Here is a 22,076-nt window from a genome sequence, read left to right on the forward strand (position 1 = left end):
GTTCCTCGCTCTGAATATTTCTGTATCTGTGAGCGAGTTCCCCCTCTCTGAATATTACTGTATCTGTGAGCAGGTTCCTCTCTCTGAATATTACTGTATCTGTGAGCAGGTTCCTCTCTCTGAATATTACTGTATCTGTGAGCAGGTTCCTCTCTCTGAATATTACTGTATCTGTGAGCAGGTTCCTCTTCTCTGAATATTACTGTATCTGTGAGCGTGTTTCCTCTCTCTGAATATTACTGTATCTGTGAGCAGGTTCCTCTCTCTGAATATTACTGTATCTGTGAGCAGGTTCCTTTCTCTGAATATTACTGTATCTGTGAGCAGGTTCCTCTCTCTGAATATTACTGTATCTGTGAGCAGGTTCCTCTCTCTGAATATTACTGTATCTGTGAGCAGGTTCCTCTCTGAATATTACTGTATCTGTGAGCAGGTTCCTCTCTCTGAATATTACTGTATCTGTGAGCAGGTTCCTCTCTGAATATTACTGTATCTGTGAGCAGGTTCCTCTCTCTGAATATTACTGTATCTGTGAGCAGGTTCCTCTCTCTGAATATTACTGTATCTGTGAGCAGGTTCCTCTCTCTGAATATTACTGTATCTGTGAGCAGGTTCCTCTCTCTGAATATTACTGTATCTGTGAGCAGGTTCCTCTCTCTGAATATTACTGTATCTGTGAGCAGGTTCCTCTCTCTGAATATTACTGTATCTGTGAGCAGGTTCCTCTCTGAATATTACTGTATCTGTGAGCAGGTTCCTCTCTCTGAATATTACTGTATCTGTGAGCGTGTTTCCTCTCTCTGAATATTACTGTATCTGTGAGCAGGTTCCTCTCTCTGAATATTACTGTATCTGTGAGCAGGGTTCCTCTCTCTGAATATTACTGTATCTGTGAGCAGGTTCCTCTCTCTGAATATTACCGTATCTGTGAGCAGGTTCCTCTCTCTGAATATTACTGTATCTGTGAGCAGGTTCCTCTCTGAATATTACTGTATCTGTGAGCGTGTTTCCTCTCTCTGAATATTACTGTATCTGTGAGCAGGTTCCTCTCTGAATATTACTGTATCTGTGAGCAGGTTCCTCTCTCTGAATATTACTGTATCTGTGAGCAGGTTCTTCTCTCTGAATATTACTGTATCTGTGAGCAGGTTCCTCTCTCTGAATATTACTGTATCTGTGAGCAGGTTCCTCTCTCTGAATATTACTGTATCTGTGAGCGAGTTCCCCTCTCTGAATATTACTGTATCTGTGAGCAGGTTCCTCTCTCTGAATATTACTGTATCTGTGAGCAGGTTCTTCTCTCTGAATATTACTGTATCTGTGAGCAGGTTCCTCTCTCTGAATATTACTGTATCTGTGAGCAGGTTCCTCTCTCTGAATATTACTGTATCTGTGAGCAGGTTCCTCTCTCTGAATATTACTGTATCTGTGAGCAGGTTCCTCTCTCTGAATATTACTGTATCTGTGAGCAAGGTTCTTCTCTCTGAATATTACTGTATCTGTGAGCAGGTTCCTCTCTCTGAATATTACTGTATCTGTGAGCGTGTTTCCTCTCTCTGAATATTACTGTATCTGTGAGCAGGTTCCTCTCTCTGAATATTACTGTATCTGTGAGCAGGTTCCTCTCTCTGAATATTACTGTATCTGTGAGCAGGTTCCTCTCTCTGAATATTACTCTTTCTGTGAGCAGGTTCCTCTCTGAATATTACTGTATCTGTGAGCAGGTTCCTCTCTGAATATTACTGTATCTGTGAGCGTGTTTCCTCTCTCTGAATATTACTGTATCTGTGAGCAGGTTCCTCTCTCTGAATATTACTGTATCTGTGAGCAGGTTCCTCTCTGAATATTACTGTATCTGTGAGCAGGTTCCTCTCTCTGAATATTACTGTATCTGTGAGCGTGTTTCCTCTCTCTGAATATTACTGTATCTGTGAGCAGGTTCCTCTCTGAATATTACGGCATCTGTGAGCAGGTTCCTCTCTCTGAATATTACTGTATCTGTGAGCAGGTTCCTCTCTCTGAATATTACTGTATCTGTGAGCAGGTTCCTCTCTCTGAATATTACTGTATCTGTGAGCAGGTTCCTCTCTCTGAATATTACTGTACCTGTGAGCAGGTTCCTCTCTCTGAATATTACTGTATCTGTGAGCGGGTTCCTCTCTCTGAATATTACTGTATCTGTGAGCAGGTTCCTCTCTCTGAATATTACTGTATCTGTGAGCAGGTTCCTCTCTGAATATTACTGTATCTGTGAGCAGGTTCCTCTCTCTGAATATCACTGCATCTGTGAGCAGGTTCCTCTCTCTGAATATTACTGTAACTGTGAGCAGGTTCCTCTCTCAATATTACTGTATCTGTGAGCAGGTTCCTCTCTCTGAATATTACTGTATCTGTGAGCAGGTTCCTCTCTCTGAATATTACTGTATCTGTGAGCAGGTTCCTCTCTCTGAATATTACTGTACCTGTGAGCAGGTTCCTCTCTCTGAATATTACTGTATCTGTGAGCGGGTTCCTCTCTCTGAATATTACTGTATCTGTGAGCAGGTTCCTCTCTCTGAATATTACTGTATCTGTGAGCAGGTTCCTCTCTGAATATTACTGTATCTGTGAGCGTGTTTCCTCTCTCTGAATATTACTGTATCTGTGAGCAGGTTCCTCTCTCTGAATATTACTGTATCTGTGAGCAGGTTCGTCTCTCTGAATATTACTGTATCTGTGAGCAGTTTCCTCTCTCTGAATATTACTGTATCTGTGAGCAGGTTCCTCTCTCTGAATATTACTGCATCCGTGAGCAGGTTCCTCTCTCTGAATATTACTGTATCTGTGAGCAGGTTCCTCTCTCTGAATATTACTGTATCTGTGAGCAGGTTCCTCTCTCTGAATATTACTGTATCTGTGAGCAGGTTCCTCTCTCTGAATATTACTGTATCTGTGAGCAGGTTCCTCTCTCTGAATATTACTGTATCTGTGAGCAGGTTCCTCTCTGAATATTACTGTATCTGTGAGCAGGTTCCTCTGTCTGAATATTACTGTATCTGTGAGCAGGTTCCTCTCTCTGAATATTACTGTATCTGTGAGCAGGTTCCTCTCTCTGAATATTACTGTATCTGTGAGCAGGTTCCGCTCTCTGACTATTACTGTATCTGTGAGCAGGTTCCTCTCTCTGAATATTACTGTATCTGTGAGCAGGTTCCTCTCTCTGAATATTACTGTATCTGTGAGCAGGTTCCTCTCTCTGAATATTACTGTATCTGTGAGCAGGTTCCTCTCTCTGAATATTACTGTATCTGTGAGCAGGTTCCTCTCTCTGAATATTACTGTATCTGTGAGCAGTTTCCGCTCTCTGAATATTACTGTATCTGTGAGCAGGTTCCTCTCTCTGAATATTACTGTATCTGTGAGCAGGTTCCTCTCTCTGAATATTACTGTATCTGTGAGCAGGTTCCGCTCTCTGAATATTACTGTATCTGTGAGCAGGTTCCTCTCTCTGAATATTACTGTATCTGTGAGCTGGTTCCTCTCTCTGAATATTACTGTATCTGTGAGCAGGTTCCTCTCTCTGAATATTACTGTATCTGTGAGCAGGTTCCTCTCTGAATATTACTGTATCTGTGAGCAGGTTCCTCTCTCTGAATATTACTGTATCTGTGAGCAGGTTCCTCTCTCTGAATATTACCGTATCTGTGAGCAGGTTCCTCTCTATGAATATTACTGTATCTGTGAGCAGGTTCCTCTCTCTGAATATTACTGTATCTGTGAGCAGGTTCCTTTCTCTGAATATTACTGTATCTGTGAGCAGGTTCCTCTCTCTGAATATTACTGTATCTGTGAGCAGGTTCCTCTCTCTGAATATTACTGTATCTGTGAGCAGGTTCCTCTCTCTGAATATTACTGTACCTGTGAGCAGGTTCCTCTCTCTGAATATTACTGTATCTGTGAGCAGGTTCCACTCTCTGAATATTACTGTATCTGTGAGCGGGTTCCTCGCTCTGAATATTACTGTATCTGTGAGCGAGTTCCCCTCTCTGAATATTACTGTATCTGTGAGCAGGTTCCTCTCTCTGAATATTACTGTATCTGTGAGCAGGTTCCTCTCTCTGAATATTACTGTATCTGTGAGCAGGTTCCTCTCTCTGAATATTACTGTATCTGTGAGCAGGTTCCTCTCTCTGAATATTACTGTATCTGTGAGCGTGTTTCCTCTCTCTGAATATTACTGTATCTGTGAGCAGGTTCCTCTCTCTGAATATTACTGTATCTGTGAGCAGGTTCCTCTCTCTGAATATTACTGTATCTGTGAGCAGGTTCCTCTCTCTGAATATTACTGTATCTGTGAGTGGGTTCCTCTCTCTGAATATTACTGTATCTGTGAGCAGGTTCCTCTCTCTGAATATTACTGTATCTGTGAGCAGGTTCCTCTCTCTGAATATTACTGCATCTGTGAGCAGGTTCCTCTCTCTGAATATTACTGTATCTGTGAGCAGGTTCCTCTCTCTGAATATTACTGTATCTGTGAGCAGGTTCCTCTCTCTGAATATTACTGTATCTGTGAGCAGGTTCCTCTCTCTGAATATTACTGTATCTGTGAGCAGGTTCCTCTCTGAATATTACTGTATCTGTGAGCAGGTTCCTCTCTGAATATTACTGTATCTGTGAGCGTGTTTCCTCTCTCTGAATATTACTGTATCTGTGAGCAGGTTCCTCTCTCTGAATATTACTGTATCTGTGAGCAGGTTCCTCTCTGAATATTACTGTATCTGTGAGCAGGTTCCTCTCTCTGAATATTACTGTATCTGTGAGCGTGTTTCCTCTCTCTGAATATTACTGTATCTGTGAGCAGGTTCCTCTCTGAATATTACGGCATCTGTGAGCAGGTTCCTCTCTCTGAATATTACTGTATCTGTGAGCAGGTTCCTCTCTCTGAATATTACTGTATCTGTGAGCAGGTTCCTCTCTCTGAATATTACTGTATCTGTGAGCAGGTTCCTCTCTCTGAATATTACTGTACCTGTGAGCAGGTTCCTCTCTCTGAATATTACTGTATCTGTGAGCGGGTTCCTCTCTCTGAATATTACTGTATCTGTGAGCAGGTTCCTCTCTCTGAATATTACTGTATCTGTGAGCAGGTTCCTCTCTGAATATTACTGTATCTGTGAGCAGGTTCCTCTCTCTGAATATCACTGCATCTGTGAGCAGGTTCCTCTCTCTGAATATTACTGTAACTGTGAGCAGGTTCCTCTCTCAATATTACTGTATCTGTGAGCAGGTTCCTCTCTCTGAATATTACTGTATCTGTGAGCAGGTTCCTCTCTCTGAATATTACTGTATCTGTGAGCAGGTTCCTCTCTCTGAATATTACTGTACCTGTGAGCAGGTTCCTCTCTCTGAATATTGCTGTATCTGTGAGCGGGTTCCTCTCTCTGAATATTACTGTATCTGTGAGCAGGTTCCTCTCTCTGAATATTACTGTATCTGTGAGCAGGTTCCTCTCTGAATATTACTGTATCTGTGAGCGTGTTTCCTCTCTCTGAATATTACTGTATCTGTGAGCAGGTTCCTCTCTCTGAATATTACTGTATCTGTGAGCAGCTTCGTCTCTCTGAATATTACTGTATCTGTGAGCAGGTTCCTCTCTCTGAATATTACTGTATCTGTGAGCAGGTTCCTCTCTCTGAATATTACTGTATCTGTGAGCAGGTTCCTCTCTCTGAATATTACTGTATCTGTGAGCAGGTTCCTCTCTCTGAATATTACTGTATCTGTGAGCAGTTTCCGCTCTCTGAATATTACTGTATCTGTGAGCAGGTTCCTCTCTCTGAATATTACTGTATCTGTGAGCAGGTTCCTCTCTCTGAATATTACTGTATCTGTGAGCAGGTTCCGCTCTCTGAATATTACTGTATCTGTGAGCAGGTTCCTCTCTCTGAATATTACTGTATCTGTGAGCTGGTTCCTCTCTCTGAATATTACTGTATCTGTGAGCAGGTTCCTCTCTCTGAATATTACTGTATCTGTGAGCAGGTTCCTCTCTGAATATTACTGTATCTGTGAGCAGGTTCCTCTCTCTGAATATTACTGTATCTGTGAGCAGGTTCCTCTCTCTGAATATTACCGTATCTGTGAGCAGGTTCCTCTCTCTGAATATTACTGTATCTGTGAGCAGGTTCCTCTCTCTGAATATTACTGTATCTGTGAGCAGGTTCCTTTCTCTGAATATTACTGTATCTGTGAGCAGGTTCCTCTCTCTGAATATTACTGTATCTGTGAGCAGGTTCCTCTCTCTGAATATTACTGTATCTGTGAGCAGGTTCCTCTCTCTGAATATTACTGTACCTGTGAGCAGGTTCCTCTCTCTGAATATTACTGTATCTGTGAGCAGGTTCCACTCTCTGAATATTACTGTATCTGTGAGCGGGTTCCTCGCTCTGAATATTACTGTATCTGTGAGCGAGTTCCCCTCTCTGAATATTACTGTATCTGTGAGCAGGTTCCTCTCTCTGAATATTACTGTATCTGTGAGCAGGTTCCTCTCTCTGAATATTACTGTATCTGTGAGCAGGTTCCTCTCTCTGAATATTACTGTATCTGTGAGCAGGTTCCTCTCTCTGAATATTACTGTATCTGTGAGCGTGTTTCCTCTCTCTGAATATTACTGTATCTGTGAGCAGGTTCCTCTCTCTGAATATTACTGTATCTGTGAGCAGGTTCCTCTCTCTGAATATTACTGTATCTGTGAGCAGGTTCCTCTCTCTGAATATTACTGTATCTGTGAGTGGGTTCCTCTCTCTGAATATTACTGTATCTGTGAGCAGGTTCCTCTCTCTGAATATTACTGTATCTGTGAGCAGGTTCCTCTCTCTGAATATTACTGTATCTGTGAGCAGGTTCCTCTCTCTGAATATTACTGTATCTGTGAGCAGGTTCCGCTCTCTGAATATTACTGTATCTGTGAGCAGGTTCCTCTCTCTGAATATTACTGTATCTGTGAGCTGGTTCCTCTCTCTGAATATTACTGTATCTGTGAGCAGGTTCCTCTCTCTGAATATTACTGTATCTGTGAGCAGGTTCCTCTCTGAATATTACTGTATCTGTGAGCAGGTTCCTCTCTCTGAATATTACTGTATCTGTGAGCAGGTTCCTCTCTCTGAATATTACCGTATCTGTGAGCAGGTTCCTCTCTCTGAATATTACTGTATCTGTGAGCAGGTTCCTCTCTCTGAATATTACTGTATCTGTGAGCAGGTTCCTTTCTCTGAATATTACTGTATCTGTGAGCAGGTTCCTCTCTCTGAATATTACTGTATCTGTGAGCAGGTTCCTCTCTCTGAATATTACTGTATCTGTGAGCAGGTTCCTCTCTCTGAATATTACTGTACCTGTGAGCAGGTTCCTCTCTCTGAATATTACTGTATCTGTGAGCAGGTTCCACTCTCTGAATATTACTGTATCTGTGAGCGGGTTCCTCGCTCTGAATATTACTGTATCTGTGAGCGAGTTCCCCTCTCTGAATATTACTGTATCTGTGAGCAGGTTCCTCTCTCTGAATATTACTGTATCTGTGAGCAGGTTCCTCTCTCTGAATATTACTGTATCTGTGAGCAGGTTCCTCTCTCTGAATATTACTGTATCTGTGAGCAGGTTCCTCTCTCTGAATATTACTGTATCTGTGAGCGTGTTTCCTCTCTCTGAATATTACTGTATCTGTGAGCAGGTTCCTCTCTCTGAATATTACTGTATCTGTGAGCAGGTTCCTCTCTCTGAATATTACTGTATCTGTGAGCAGGTTCCTCTCTCTGAATATTACTGTATCTGTGAGTGGGTTCCTCTCTCTGAATATTACTGTATCTGTGAGCAGGTTCCTCTCTCTGAATATTACTGTATCTGTGAGCAGGTTCCTCTCTCTGAATATTACTGCATCTGTGAGCAGGTTCCTCTCTCTGAATATTACTGTATCTGTGAGCAGGTTGCTCTCTGAATATTACTGTATCTGTGAGCAGGTTCCTCTCTCTGAATATTACTGTATCTGTGAGCAGGTTCCTCTCTCTGAATATTACTGTATCTGTGAGCAGGTTCCTTTCTCTGAATATTACTGTATCTGTGAGCAGGTTCCTCTCTCTGAATATTACTGTATCTGTGAGCAGGTTCCTCTCTCTGAATATTACTGTATCTGTGAGCAGGTTCCTCTCTCTGAATATTACTGTACCTGTGAGCAGGTTCCTCTCTCTGAATATTACTGTATCTGTGAGCAGGTTCCACTCTCTGAATATTACTATATCTGTGAGCGGGTTCCTCGCTCTGAATATTACTGTATCTGTGAGCGAGTTCCCCTCTCTGAATATTACTGTATCTGTGAGCAGGTTCCTCTCTCTGAATATTACTGTATCTGTGAGCAGGTTCCTCTCTCTGAATATTACTGTATCTGTGAGCAGGTTCCTCTCTCTGAATATTACTGTATCTGTGAGCAGGTTCCTCTCTCTGAATATTACTGTATCTGTGAGCGTGTTTCCTCTCTCTGAATATTACTGTATCTGTGAGCAGGTTCCTCTCTCTGAATATTACTGTATCTGTGAGCAGGTTCCTCTCTCTGAATATTACTGTATCTGTGAGCAGGTTCCTCTCTCTGAATATTACTGTATCTGTGAGTGGGTTCCTCTCTCTGAATATTACTGTTTCTGTGAGCAGGTTCCTCTCTCTGAATATTACTGTATCTGTGAGCAGGTTCCCCTCTCTGAATATTACTGCATCTGTGAGCAGGTTCCTCTCTCTGAATATTACTGTATCTGTGAGCAGGTTGCTCTCTGAATATTACTGTATCTGTGAGCAGGTTCCTCTCTCTGAATATTACTGTATCTGTGAGCAGGTTCCTCTCTCTGAATATTACTGTATCTGTGAGCAGGTTCCTCTCTCTGAATATAACTGTATCTGTGAGCAGGTTCCTCTCTCTGAATATTACTGTATCTGTGAGCAGGTTCCTCTCTCTGAATATTACTGTATCTGTGAGCAGGTTCCTCTCTCTGAATATTACTGTATCTGTGAGCAGGTTCCTCTCTCTGAATATTACTGTATCTGTGAGCAGGTTCCTCTCTCTGAATATTACTGTATCTGTGAGTGGGTTCCTCTCTCTGAATGTTACTGTATCTGTGAGCAGGTTCCTCTGTCTGAATATTACTGTATCTGTGAGCGTGTTCCTCTCTCAATATTACTGTATCTGTGAGCAGGTTCCTCTCTCTGAATATTACTGTATCTGTGAGCAGGTTCCTCTCTCTGAATATTACTGTATCTGTGAGCGGGTTCCTCTCTCTGAATATTACTGTATCTGTGAGCAGGTTCCTCTCTCTGAATATTACTGTATCTGTGAGCAGGTTCCTCTCTGAATATTTCTGTATCTGTGAGCAGGTTCCCCTCTCTGAATATTACTGTATCTGTGAGCAGGTTCCTCTCTCTGAATATTACTGTATCTGTGAGCAGGTTCCTCTCTGAATATTTCTGTATCTGTGAGCAGGTTCCTCTCTCTGAATATTACTGTATCTGTGAGCAGGTTCCTCTCTCTGAATATTACTGTATCTGTGAGCAGGTTCCTCTCTCTGAATATTACTGTATCTGTGAGCAGGTTCCCTCTCTGGATATTACTGTATCTGTGAGCAGGTTCCTCTCTCGGAATATTACTGTATCTGTGAGCAGGTTCCTCTCTCGGAATATTACTGTCTCTGTGAGCAGGTTCCTCTCTCGGAATATTACTGTATCTGTGAGTAGGTGCCTCTCTCTGAATATTACTGTATCTGTGAGCAGGTTCCTCTCTCTGAATATTACTGTATCTGTGAGCAGGTTCATCTCTCTGAATATTACTGTATCTGTGAGCAGGTTCCTCTCTGAATATTACTGTATCTGTGAGCAGGTTCGTCTCTCTGAATATTACTGTATCTGTGAGCAGGTTCCTCTCTCTGAATATTACTGTATCTGTGAGCAGGTTCCTCTCTCTGAATATTACTGTATCTGTGAGCAGGTTCCTCTCTCTGAATATTACTGTATCTGTGAGCAGGTTCCTCTCTCTGAATATTACTGTATCTGTGAGCAGGTTCCTCTCTCTGAATATTACTGTATCTGTGAGCAGGTTCCTCTCTCTGAATATTACTGTATCTGTGAGCAGGTTCCTCTCTCTGAATATTACTGTATCTGTGAGCAGGTTCCTCTCTCTGAATATTACTGTATCTGTGAGCAGGTTCCTCTCTCTGAATATTACTGTATCTGTGAGCAGGTTCCTCTCTCTGAATATTACTGTATCTGTGAGCGGGTTCCTCTCTCTGAATATTACTGTATCTGTGAGCAGGTTCCTCTCTCTGAATATTACTGTATCTGTGAGCAGGTTCCTCTCTCTGAATATTACTGTATCTGTGAGCAGGTTCCTCTCTCTGAATATTACTGTATCTGTGAGCAGGTTCCTCTCTCTGAATATTACTGTATCTGTGAGCAGGTTCCTCTCTCGGAATATTACTGTATCTGTGAGCAGGTTCCTCTCTCTGAATATTACTGTATCTGTGAGCGGGTTCCTCTCTCTGAATATTACTGTATCTGTGAGCAGGTTCCTCTCTCTGAATATTACTGTATCTGTGAGCAGGTTCCTCTCTCTGAATATTACTGTATCTGTGAGCAGTTTCCGCTCTCTGAATATTACTGTATCTGTGAGCAGGTTCCTCTCTCTGAATATTACTGTATCTGTGAGCAGGTTCCTCTCTGAATATTACTGTATCTGTGAGCAGGTTCCTCTCTCTGAATATTACTGTCTCTGTGAGCGGGTTACTCTCTGAATATTACTGTATCTGTGAGCAGGTTCCTCTCTCTGAATATTACTGTATCTGTGAGCAGGTTCCTCTCTCTGAATATTACTGTATCTGTGAGCAGGTTCCTCTCTCTGAATATTACTGTATCTGTGAGCGGGTTCCTCTCTCTGAATATTACTGTATCTGTGAGCAGGTTCCTCTCTCTGAATATTACTGTATCTGTGAGCAGGTTCCTCTCTTGAATATTACTGTATCTGTGAGCAGGTTCCTCTCTCTGAATATTACTGTATCTGTGAGCAGGTTCCTCTCTCTGAATATTACTGTATCTGTGAGCAGGTTCCTCTCTGAATATTACTGTATCTGTGAGCAGGTTCCTCTCTCTGAATGTTACTGTATCTGTGAGCAGGTTCCCCTCTCTGAATATTACTGTATCTGTGAGCAGGTTCCCCTCTCTGAATATTACTGTATCTGTGAGCAGGTTCCTCTCTCTGAATATTACTGTATCTGTGAGCAGGTTCCTCTCTCTGAATATTACTGTATCTGTGAGCAGGTTCCTCTCTCTGAATATTACTGTATCTGTGAGCAGGTTCCTCTCTCTGAATATTACTGTATCTGTGAGCAGGTTCCTCTCTCTGAATATTACTGTATCTGTGAGCAGGTTCCTCTCTCTGAATATTACTGTATCTGTGAGTGGGTTCCTCTCTCTGAATGTTACTGTATCTGTGAGCAGGTTCCTCTGTCTGAATATTACTGTATCTGTGAGCGTGTTCCTCTCTCAATATTACTGTATCTGTGAGCAGGTTCCTCTCTCTGAATATTACTGTATCTGTGAGCAGGTTCCTCTCTCTGAATATTACTGTATCTGTGAGCGGGTTCCTCTCTCTGAATATTACTGTATCTGTGAGCAGGTTCCTCTCTCTGAATATTACTGTATCTGTGAGCAGGTTCCTCTCTGAATATTTCTGTATCTGTGAGCAGGTTCCCCTCTCTGAATATTACTGTATCTGTGAGCAGGTTCCTCTCTCTGAATATTACTGTATCTGTGAGCAGGTTCCTCTCTGAATATTTCTGTATCTGTGAGCAGGTTCCTCTCTCTGAATATTACTGTATCTGTGAGCAGGTTCCTCTCTCTGAATATTACTGTATCTGTGAGCAGGTTCCTCTCTCTGAATATTACTGTATCTGTGAGCAGGTTCCCTCTCTGGATATTACTGTATCTGTGAGCAGGTTCCTCTCTCGGAATATTACTGTATCTGTGAGCAGGTTCCTCTCTCGGAATATTACTGTCTCTGTGAGCAGGTTCCTCTCTCGGAATATTACTGTATCTGTGAGTAGGTGCCTCTCTCTGAATATTACTGTATCTGTGAGCAGGTTCCTCTCTCTGAATATTACTGTATCTGTGAGCAGGTTCATCTCTCTGAATATTACTGTATCTGTGAGCAGGTTCCTCTCTGAATATTACTGTATCTGTGAGCAGGTTCGTCTCTCTGAATATTACTGTATCTGTGAGCAGGTTCCTCTCTCTGAATATTACTGTATCTGTGAGCAGGTTCCTCTCTCTGAATATTACTGTATCTGTGAGCAGGTTCCTCTCTCTGAATATTACTGTATCTGTGAGCAGGTTCCTCTCTCTGAATATTACTGTATCTGTGAGCAGGTTCCTCTCTCTGAATATTACTGTATCTGTGAGCAGGTTCCTCTCTCTGAATATTACTGTATCTGTGAGCAGGTTCCTCTCTCGGAATATTACTGTATCTGTGAGCAGGTTCCTCTCTCTGAATATTACTGTATCTGTGAGCGGGTTCCTCTCTCTGAATATTACTGTATCTGTGAGCAGGTTCCTCTCTCTGAATATTACTGTATCTGTGAGCAGGTTCCTCTCTCTGAATATTACTGTATCTGTGAGCAGTTTCCGCTCTCTGAATATTACTGTATCTGTGAGCAGGTTCCTCTCTCTGAATATTACTGTATCTGTGAGCAGGTTCCTCTCTGAATATTACTGTATCTGTGAGCAGGTTCCTCTCTCTGAATATTACTGTCTCTGTGAGCGGGTTCCTCTCTGAATATTACTGTATCTGTGAGCAGGTTCCTCTCTCTGAATATTACTGTATCTGTGAGCAGGTTCCTCTCTCTGAATATTACTGTATCTGTGAGCAGGTTCCTCTCTCTGAATATTACTGTATCTGTGAGCGGGTTCCTCTCTTGAATATTACTGTATCTGTGAGCAGGTTCCTCTCTCTGAATATTACTGTATCTGTGAGCAGGTTCCTCTCTCTGAATATTACTGTACCTGTGAGCAGGTTCCTCTCTCTGAATATTACTGTATCTGTGAGCAGGTTCCACTCTCTGAATATTACTGTATCTGTGAGCGGGTTCCTCGCTCTGAATATTACTGTATCTGTGAGCGAGTTCCCCTCTCTGAATATTACTGTATCTGTGAGCAGGTTCCTCTCTCTGAATATTACTGTATCTGTGAGCAGGTTCCTCTCTCTGAATATTACTGTATCTGTGAGCAGGTTCCTCTCTCTGAATATTACTGTATCTGTGAGCAGGTTCCTCTCTCTGAATATTACTGTATCTGTGAGCGTGTTTCCTCTCTCTGAATATTACTGTATCTGTGAGCAGGTTCCTCTCTCTGAATATTACTGTATCTGTGAGCAGGTTCCTCTCTCTGAATATTACTGTATCTGTGAGCAGGTTCCTCTCTCTGAATATTACTGTATCTGTGAGTGGGTTCCTCTCTCTGAATATTACTGTATCTGTGAGCAGGTTCCTCTCTCTGAATATTACTGTATCTGTGAGCAGGTTCCTCTCTCTGAATATTACTGCATCTGTGAGCAGGTTCCTCTCTCTGAATATTACTGTATCTGTGAGCAGGTTGCTCTCTGAATATTACTGTATCTGTGAGCAGGTTCCTCTCTCTGAATATTACTGTATCTGTGAGCAGGTTCCTCTCTCTGAATATTACTGTATCTGTGAGCAGGTTCCTTTCTCTGAATATTACTGTATCTGTGAGCAGGTTCCTCTCTCTGAATATTACTGTATCTGTGAGCAGGTTCCTCTCTCTGAATATTACTGTATCTGTGAGCAGGTTCCTCTCTCTGAATATTACTGTACCTGTGAGCAGGTTCCTCTCTCTGAATATTACTGTATCTGTGAGCAGGTTCCACTCTCTGAATATTACTATATCTGTGAGCGGGTTCCTCGCTCTGAATATTACTGTATCTGTGAGCGAGTTCCCCTCTCTGAATATTACTGTATCTGTGAGCAGGTTCCTCTCTCTGAATATTACTGTATCTGTGAGCAGGTTCCTCTCTCTGAATATTACTGTATCTGTGAGCAGGTTCCTCTCTCTGAATATTACTGTATCTGTGAGCAGGTTCCTCTCTCTGAATATTACTGTATCTGTGAGCGTGTTTCCTCTCTCTGAATATTACTGTATCTGTGAGCAGGTTCCTCTCTCTGAATATTACTGTATCTGTGAGCAGGTTCCTCTCTCTGAATATTACTGTATCTGTGAGCAGGTTCCTCTCTCTGAATATTACTGTATCTGTGAGTGGGTTCCTCTCTCTGAATATAACTGTATCTGTGAGCAGGTTCCCCTCTCTGAATATTACTGCATCTGTGAGCAGGTTCCTCTCTCTGAATATTACTGTATCTGTGAGCAGGTTGCTCTCTGAATATTACTGTATCTGTGAGCAGGTTCCTCTCTCTGAATATTACTGTATCTGTGAGCAGGTTCCTCTCTCTGAATATTACTGTATCTGTGAGCAGGTTCCTCTCTCTGAATATAACTGTATCTGTGAGCAGGTTCCTCTCTCTGAATATTACTGTATCTGTGAGCAGGTTCCTCTCTCTGAATATTACTGTATCTGTGAGCAGGTTCCTCTCTCTGAATATTACTGTATCTGTGAGCAGGTTCCTCTCTCTGAATATTACTGTATCTGTGAGCAGGTTCCTCTCTCTGAATATTACTGTATCTGTGAGTGGGTTCCTCTCTCTGAATGTTACTGTATCTGTGAGCAGGTTCCTCTGTCTGAATATTACTGTATCTGTGAGCGTGTTCCTCTCTCAATATTACTGTATCTGTGAGCAGGTTCCTCTCTCTGAATATTACTGTATCTGTGAGCAGGTTCCTCTCTCTGAATATTACTGTATCTGTGAGCGGGTTCCTCTCTCTGAATATTACTGTATCTGTGAGCAGGTTCCTCTCTCTGAATATTACTGTATCTGTGAGCAGGTTCCTCTCTGAATATTTCTGTATCTGTGAGCAGGTTCCCCTCTCTGAATATTACTGTATCTGTGAGCAGGTTCCTCTCTCTGAATATTACTGTATCTGTGAGCAGGTTCCTCTCTGAATATTTCTGTATCTGTGAGCAGGTTCCTCTCTCTGAATATTACTGTATCTGTGAGCAGGTTCCTCTCTCTGAATATTACTGTATCTGTGAGCAGGTTCCTCTCTCTGAATATTACTGTATCTGTGAGCAGGTTCCCTCTCTGGATATTACTGTATCTGTGAGCAGGTTCCTCTCTCGGAATATTACTGTATCTGTGAGCAGGTTCCTCTCTCGGAATATTACTGTCTCTGTGAGCAGGTTCCTCTCTCGGAATATTACTGTATCTGTGAGTAGGTGCCTCTCTCTGAATATTACTGTATCTGTGAGCAGGTTCCTCTCTCTGAATATTACTGTATCTGTGAGCAGGTTCATCTCTCTGAATATTACTGTATCTGTGAGCAGGTTCCTCTCTGAATATTACTGTATCTGTGAGCAGGTTCGTCTCTCTGAATATTACTGTATCTGTGAGCAGGTTCCTCTCTCTGAATATTACTGTATCTGTGAGCAGGTTCCTCTCTCTGAATATTACTGTATCTGTGAGCAGGTTCCTCTCTCTGAATATTACTGTATCTGTGAGCAGGTTCCTCTCTCTGAATATTACTGTATCTGTGAGCAGGTTCCTCTCTCTGAATATTACTGTATCTGTGAGCAGGTTCCTCTCTCTGAATATTACTGTATCTGTGAGCAGGTTCCTCTCTCTGAATATTACTGTATCTGTGAGCAGGTTCCTCTCTCTGAATATTACTGTATCTGTGAGCAGGTTCCTCTCTCTGAATATTACTGTATCTGTGAGCAGGTTCCTCTCTCTGAATATTACTGTATCTGTGAGCGGGTTCCTCTCTCTGAATATTACTGTATCTGTGAGCAGGTTCCTCTCTCTGAATATTACTGTATCTGTGAGCAGGTTCCTCTCTCTGAATATTACTGTATCTGTGAGCAGGTTCCTCTCTCTGAATATTACTGTATCTGTGAGCAGGTTCCTCTCTCTGAATATTACTGTATCTGTGAGCAGGTTCCTCTCTCGGAATATTACTGTATCTGTGAGCAGGTTCCTCTCTCTGAATATTACTGTATCTGTGAGCGGGTTCCTCTCTCTGAATATTACTGTATCTGTGAGCAGGTTCCTCTCTCTGAATATTACTGTATCTGTGAGCAGGTTCCTCTCTCTGAATATTACTGTATCTGTGAGCAGTTTCCGCTCTCTGAATATTACTGTATCTGTGAGCAGGTTCCTCTCTCTGAATATTACTGTATCTGTGAGCAGGTTCCTCTCTGAATATTACTGTATCTGTGAGCAGGTTCCTCTCTCTGAATATTACTGTCTCTGTGAGCGGGTTACTCTCTGAATATTACTGTATCTGTGAGCAGGTTCCTCTCTCTGAATATTACTGTATCTGTGAGCAGGTTCCTCTCTCTGAATATTACTGTATCTGTGAGCAGGTTCCTCTCTCTGAATATTACTGTATCTGTGAGCGGGTTCCTCTCTCTGAATATTACTGTATCTGTGAGCAGGTTCCTCTCTCTGAATATTACTGTATCTGTGAGCAGGTTCCTCTCTTGAATATTACTGTATCTGTGAGCAGGTTCCTCTCTCTGAATATTACTGTATCTGTGAGCAGGTTCCTCTCTCTGAATATTACTGTATCTGTGAGCAGGTTCCTCTCTGAATATTACTGTATCTGTGAGCAGGTTCCTCTCTCTGAATGTTACTGTATCTGTGAGCAGGTTCCCCTCTCTGAATATTACTGTATCTGTGAGCAGGTTCCCCTTTTCTGAATATTACTGTATCTGTGAGCAGGTTCCTCTCTCTGAATATTACTGTATCTGTGAGCAGGTTCCTCTCTCTGAATATTACTGTATCTGTGAGCAGGTTCCTCTCTCTGAATATTACTGTATCTGTGAGCAGGTTCCTCTCTCTGAATATTACTGTATCTGTGAGCAGGTTCCTCTCTCTGAATATTACTGTATCTGTGAGCAGGTTCCTCTCTCTGAATATTACTGTATCTGTGAGTGGGTTCCTCTCTCTGAATGTTACTGTATCTGTGAGCAGGTTCCTCTGTCTGAATATTACTGTATCTGTGAGCGTGTTCCTCTCTCAATATTACTGTATCTGTGAGCAGGTTCCTCTCTCTGAATATTACTGTATCTGTGAGCAGGTTCCTCTCTCTGAATATTACTGTATCTGTGAGCGGGTTCCTCTCTCTGAATATTACTGTATCTGTGAGCAGGTTCCTCTCTCTGAATATTACTGTATCTGTGAGCAGGTTCCTCTCTGAATATTTCTGTATCTGTGAGCAGGTTCCCCTCTCTGAATATTACTGTATCTGTGAGCAGGTTCCTCTCTCTGAATATTACTGTATCTGTGAGCAGGTTCCTCTCTGAATATTTCTGTATCTGTGAGCAGGTTCCTCTCTCTGAATATTACTGTATCTGTGAGCAGGTTCCTCTCTCTGAATATTACTATATCTGTGAGCAGGTTCCTCTCTCTGAATATTACTGTATCTGTGAGCAGGTTCCCTCTCTGGATATTACTGTATCTGTGAGCAGGTTCCTCTCTCGGAATATTACTGTATCTGTGAGCAGGTTCCTCTCTCGGAATATTACTGTCTCTGTGAGCAGGTTCCTCTCTCGGAATATTACTGTATCTGTGAGTAGGTGCCTCTCTCTGAATATTACTGTATCTGTGAGCAGGTTCCTCTCTCTGAATATTACTGTATCTGTGAGCAGGTTCATCTCTCTGAATATTACTGTATCTGTGAGCAGGTTCCTCTCTGAATATTACTGTATCTGTGAGCAGGTTCGTCTCTCTGAATATTACTGTATCTGTGAGCAGGTTCCTCTCTCTGAATATTACTGTATCTGTGAGCAGGTTCCTCTCTCTGAATATTACTGTATCTGTGAGCAGGTTCCTCTCTCTGAATATTACTGTATCTGTGAGCAGGTTCCTCTCTCTGAATATTACTGTATCTGTGAGCAGGTTCCTCTCTCTGAATATTACTGTATCTGTGAGCAGGTTCCTCTCTCTGAATATTACTGTATCTGTGAGCAGGTTCCTCTCTCGGAATATTACTGTATCTGTGAGCAGGTTCCTCTCTCTGAATATTACTGTATCTGTGAGCGGGTTCCTCTCTCTGAATATTACTGTATCTGTGAGCAGGTTCCTCTCTCTGAATATTACTGTATCTGTGAGCAGGTTCCTCTCTCTGAATATTACTGTATCTGTGAGCAGTTTCCGCTCTCTGAATATTACTGTATCTGTGAGCAGGTTCCTCTCTCTGAATATTACTGTATCTGTGAGCAGGTTCCTCTCTGAATATTACTGTATCTGTGAGCAGGTTCCTCTCTCTGAATATTACTGTCTCTGTGAGCGGGTTCCTCTCTGAATATTACTGTATCTGTGAGCAGGTTCCTCTCTCTGAATATTACTGTATCTGTGAGCAGGTTCCTCTCTCTGAATATTACTGTATCTGTGAGCAGGTTCCTCTCTCTGAATATTACTGTATCTGTGAGCGGGTTCCTCTCTCTGAATATTACTGTATCTGTGAGCAGGTTCCTCTCTCTGAATATTACTGTATCTGTGAGCAGGTTCCTCTCTTGAATATTACTGTATCTGTGAGCAGGTTCCTCTCTCTGAATATTACTGTATCTGTGAGCAGGTTCCTCTCTCTGAATATTACTGTATCTGTGAGCAGGTTCCTCTCTGAATATTACTGTATCTGTGAGCAGGTTCCTCTCTCTGAATGTTACTGTATCTGTGAGCAGGTTCCCCTCTCTGAATATTACTGTATCTGTGAGCAGGTTCCCCTCTCTGAATATTACTGTATCTGTGAGCAGGTTCCTCTCTCTGAATATTACTGTCTCTGTGAGCGGGTTCCTCTCTGAATATTACTGTATCTGTGAGCAGGTTCCTCTCTCTGAATATTACTGTATCTGTGAGCAGGTTCCTCTCTCTGAATATTACTGTATCTGTGAGCAGGTTCCTCTCTCTGAATATTACTGTATCTGTGAGCGGGTTCCTCTCTCTGAATATTACTGTATCTGTGAGCAGGTTCCTCTCTCTGAATATTACTGTATCTGTGAGCAGGTTCCTCTCTTGAATATTACTGTATCTGTGAGCAGGTTCCTCTCTCTGAATATTACTGTATCTGTGAGCAGGTTCCTCTCTCTGAATATTACTGTATCTGTGAGCAGGTTCCTCTCTGAATATTACTGTATCTGTGAGCAGGTTCCTCTCTGAATATTACTGTATCTGTGAGCAGGTTCCTCTCTCTGAATATTACTGTCTCTGTGAGCGGGTTCCTCTCTGAATATTACTGTATCTGTGAGCAGGTTCCTCTCTCTGAATATTACTGTATCTGTGAGCAGGTTCCTCTCTGAATATTACTGTATCTGTGAGCAGGTTCCTCTCTCTGAATATTACTGTCTCTGTGAGCGGGTTCCTCTCTGAATATTACTGTATCTGTGAGCAGGTTCCTCTCTCTGAATATTACTGTATCTGTGAGCAGGTTCCTCTCTCTGAATATTACTGTATCTGTGAGCAGGTTCCTCTCTCTGAATATTACTGTATCTGTGAGCGGGTTCCTCTCTCTGAATATTACTGTATCTGTGAGCAGGTTCCTCTCTCTGAATATTACTGTATCTGTGAGCAGGTTCCTCTCTTGAATATTACTGTATCTGTGAGCAGGTTCCTCTCTCTGAATATTACTGTATCTGTGAGCAGGTTCCTCTCTCTGAATATTACTGTATCTGTGAGCAGGTTCCTCTCTGAATATTACTGTATCTGTGAGCAGGTTCCTCTCTCTGAATGTTACTGTATCTGTGAGCAGGTTCCCCTCTCTGAATATTACTGTATCTGTGAGCAGGTTCCCCTCTCTGAATATTACTGTATCTGTGAGCAGGTTCCTCTCTCTGAATATTACTGTATCTGTGAGCAGGTTCCTCTCTCTGAATATTACTGTATCTGTGAGCAGGTTCCTCTCTCTGAATATTACTGTATCTGTGAGCAGGTTCCTCTCTGAATATTACTGTATCTGTGAGCAGGTTCCTCTCTCTGAATATTACTGTATCTGTGAGCAGGTTCCTCTCTCTGAATATTACTGTATCTGTGAGCAGGTTCCTCTCTGAATATTACTGTATCTGTGAGCAGGTTCCTCTCTCTGAATATTACTGTATCTGTGAGCAAGTTCCTCTCTCTGAATATTACTGTATCTGTGAGCAGGTTCCTCTCTCTGAATATTACTGTATCTGTGAGCAGGTTCCTCTCTCTGAATATTACTGTATCTGTGAGCAGGTTCCTCTCTCTGAATATTACTGTATCTGTGAGCAAGTTCCTCTCTCTGAATATTACTGTATCTTTGAGCAGGTTCCTCTCTCTGAATATTACTGTATCTGTGAGCAGGTTCCTCTCTCTGAATATTACTGTATCTGTGAGCAGGTTCCTCTCTCTGAATATTACTGTATCTGTGAGCAGGTTCCTCTCTCTGAATATTACTGTATCTGTGAGCAGGTTCCTCTCTGAATATTACTGTATCTGTGAGCAGGTTCCTCTCTCTGAATATTACTGTATCTGTGAGCAGGTTCCTCTCTCTGAATATTACTGTATCTGTGAGCAGGTTCCTCTCTGAATATTACTGTATCTGTGAGCAGTTTCCTCTCTGAATATTACTGTATCTGTGAGCAGGTTCCTCTCTCTGAATATTACTGTATCTGTGAGCAGGTTCCTCTCTCTGAATATTACTGTATCTGTGAGCAGGTTCCTCTCTCTGAATATTACTGTATCTGTGAGCAGGTTCCTCTCTCTGAATATTACTGTATCTGTGAGCAGGTTCCTCTCTCTGAATATTACTGTATCTGTGAGCAGGTTCCTCTCTCTGAATATTACTGTATCTGTGAGCAGGTTCCTCTCTCTGAATATTACCGTATCTGTGAGCAGGTTCCTCTCTCTGAATATTACTGTATCTGTGAGCAGGTTCCTCTCTGAATATTACTGTATCTGTGAGCGTGTTTCCTCTCTCTGAATATTACTGTATCTGTGAGCAGGTTCCTCTCTGAATATTACTGTATCTGTGAGCAGGTTCCTCTCTCTGAATATTACTGTATCTGTGAGCAGGTTCCTCTCTGAATATTACTGTATCTGTGAGCAGGTTCCTCTCTCTGAATATTACTGTATCTGTGAGCAGGTTCTTCTCTCTGAATATTACTGTATCTGTGAGCAGGTTCCTCTCTCTGAATATTACTGTATCTGTGAGCAGGTTCCTCTCTCTGAATATTACTGTATCTGTGAGCAGGTTCCTCTCTGAATATTACTGTATCTGTGAGCAGGTTCCTCTCTCTGAATATTACTGTATCTGTGAGCGTGTTTCCTCTCTCTGAATATTACTGTATCTGTGAGCAGGTTCCTCTCTGAATATTACTGTATCTGTGAGCAGGTTCCTCTCTGAATATTACTGTATCTGTGAGCAGGTTCCTCTCTCTGAATATTACTGTATCTGTGAGCGTGTTTCCTCTCTCTGAATATTACTGTATCTGTGAGCAGGTTCCTCTCTGAATATTACGGCATCTGTGAGCGTGTTTCCTCTCTCTGAATATTACTGTATCTGTGAGCAGGTTCCTCTCTCTGAATATTACTGTATCTGTGAGCAGGTTCCCCTCTCTGAATATTACTGTATCTGTGAGCAGGTTCCTCTCTCTGAATATTACTGTATCTGTGAGCAGGTTCCTCTCTGAATATTACGGCATCTGTGAGCGTGTTTCCTCTCTCTGAATATTACTGCATCTGTGAGCAGGTTCCTCTCTCTGAATATTACTGCATCTGTGAGCAGGTTCCTCTCTCTGAATATTACTGTATCTGTGAGCAGGTTCCTCTCTGAATATTACTGTATCTGTGAGCGTGTTTCCTCTCTCTGAATATTACTGTATCTGTCAGCAGGTTCCTCCCTCTGAATATTACTGTATCTGTGAG

The 22,076-nt window shown here is 42.1% G+C and overlaps 1 protein-coding gene across 1 annotated transcript in view; it reads left to right on the forward strand.

The window, feature by feature from the left end:
* The window catches only part of LOC147105446 (mixed lineage kinase domain-like protein), a 132,453-nt gene that overhangs the window by 67,014 nt on the left and 43,363 nt on the right, over positions 1-22,076 (forward strand). The window lies entirely within an intron of this gene.

This window comes from Somniosus microcephalus, chromosome 17 (genome assembly GCF_052327205.1).
Source record: "Somniosus microcephalus isolate GS21.2 chromosome 17, FLI_Smic_1.0, whole genome shotgun sequence".
Classification (NCBI taxonomy): domain Eukaryota; kingdom Metazoa; phylum Chordata; class Chondrichthyes; order Squaliformes; family Somniosidae; genus Somniosus; species Somniosus microcephalus.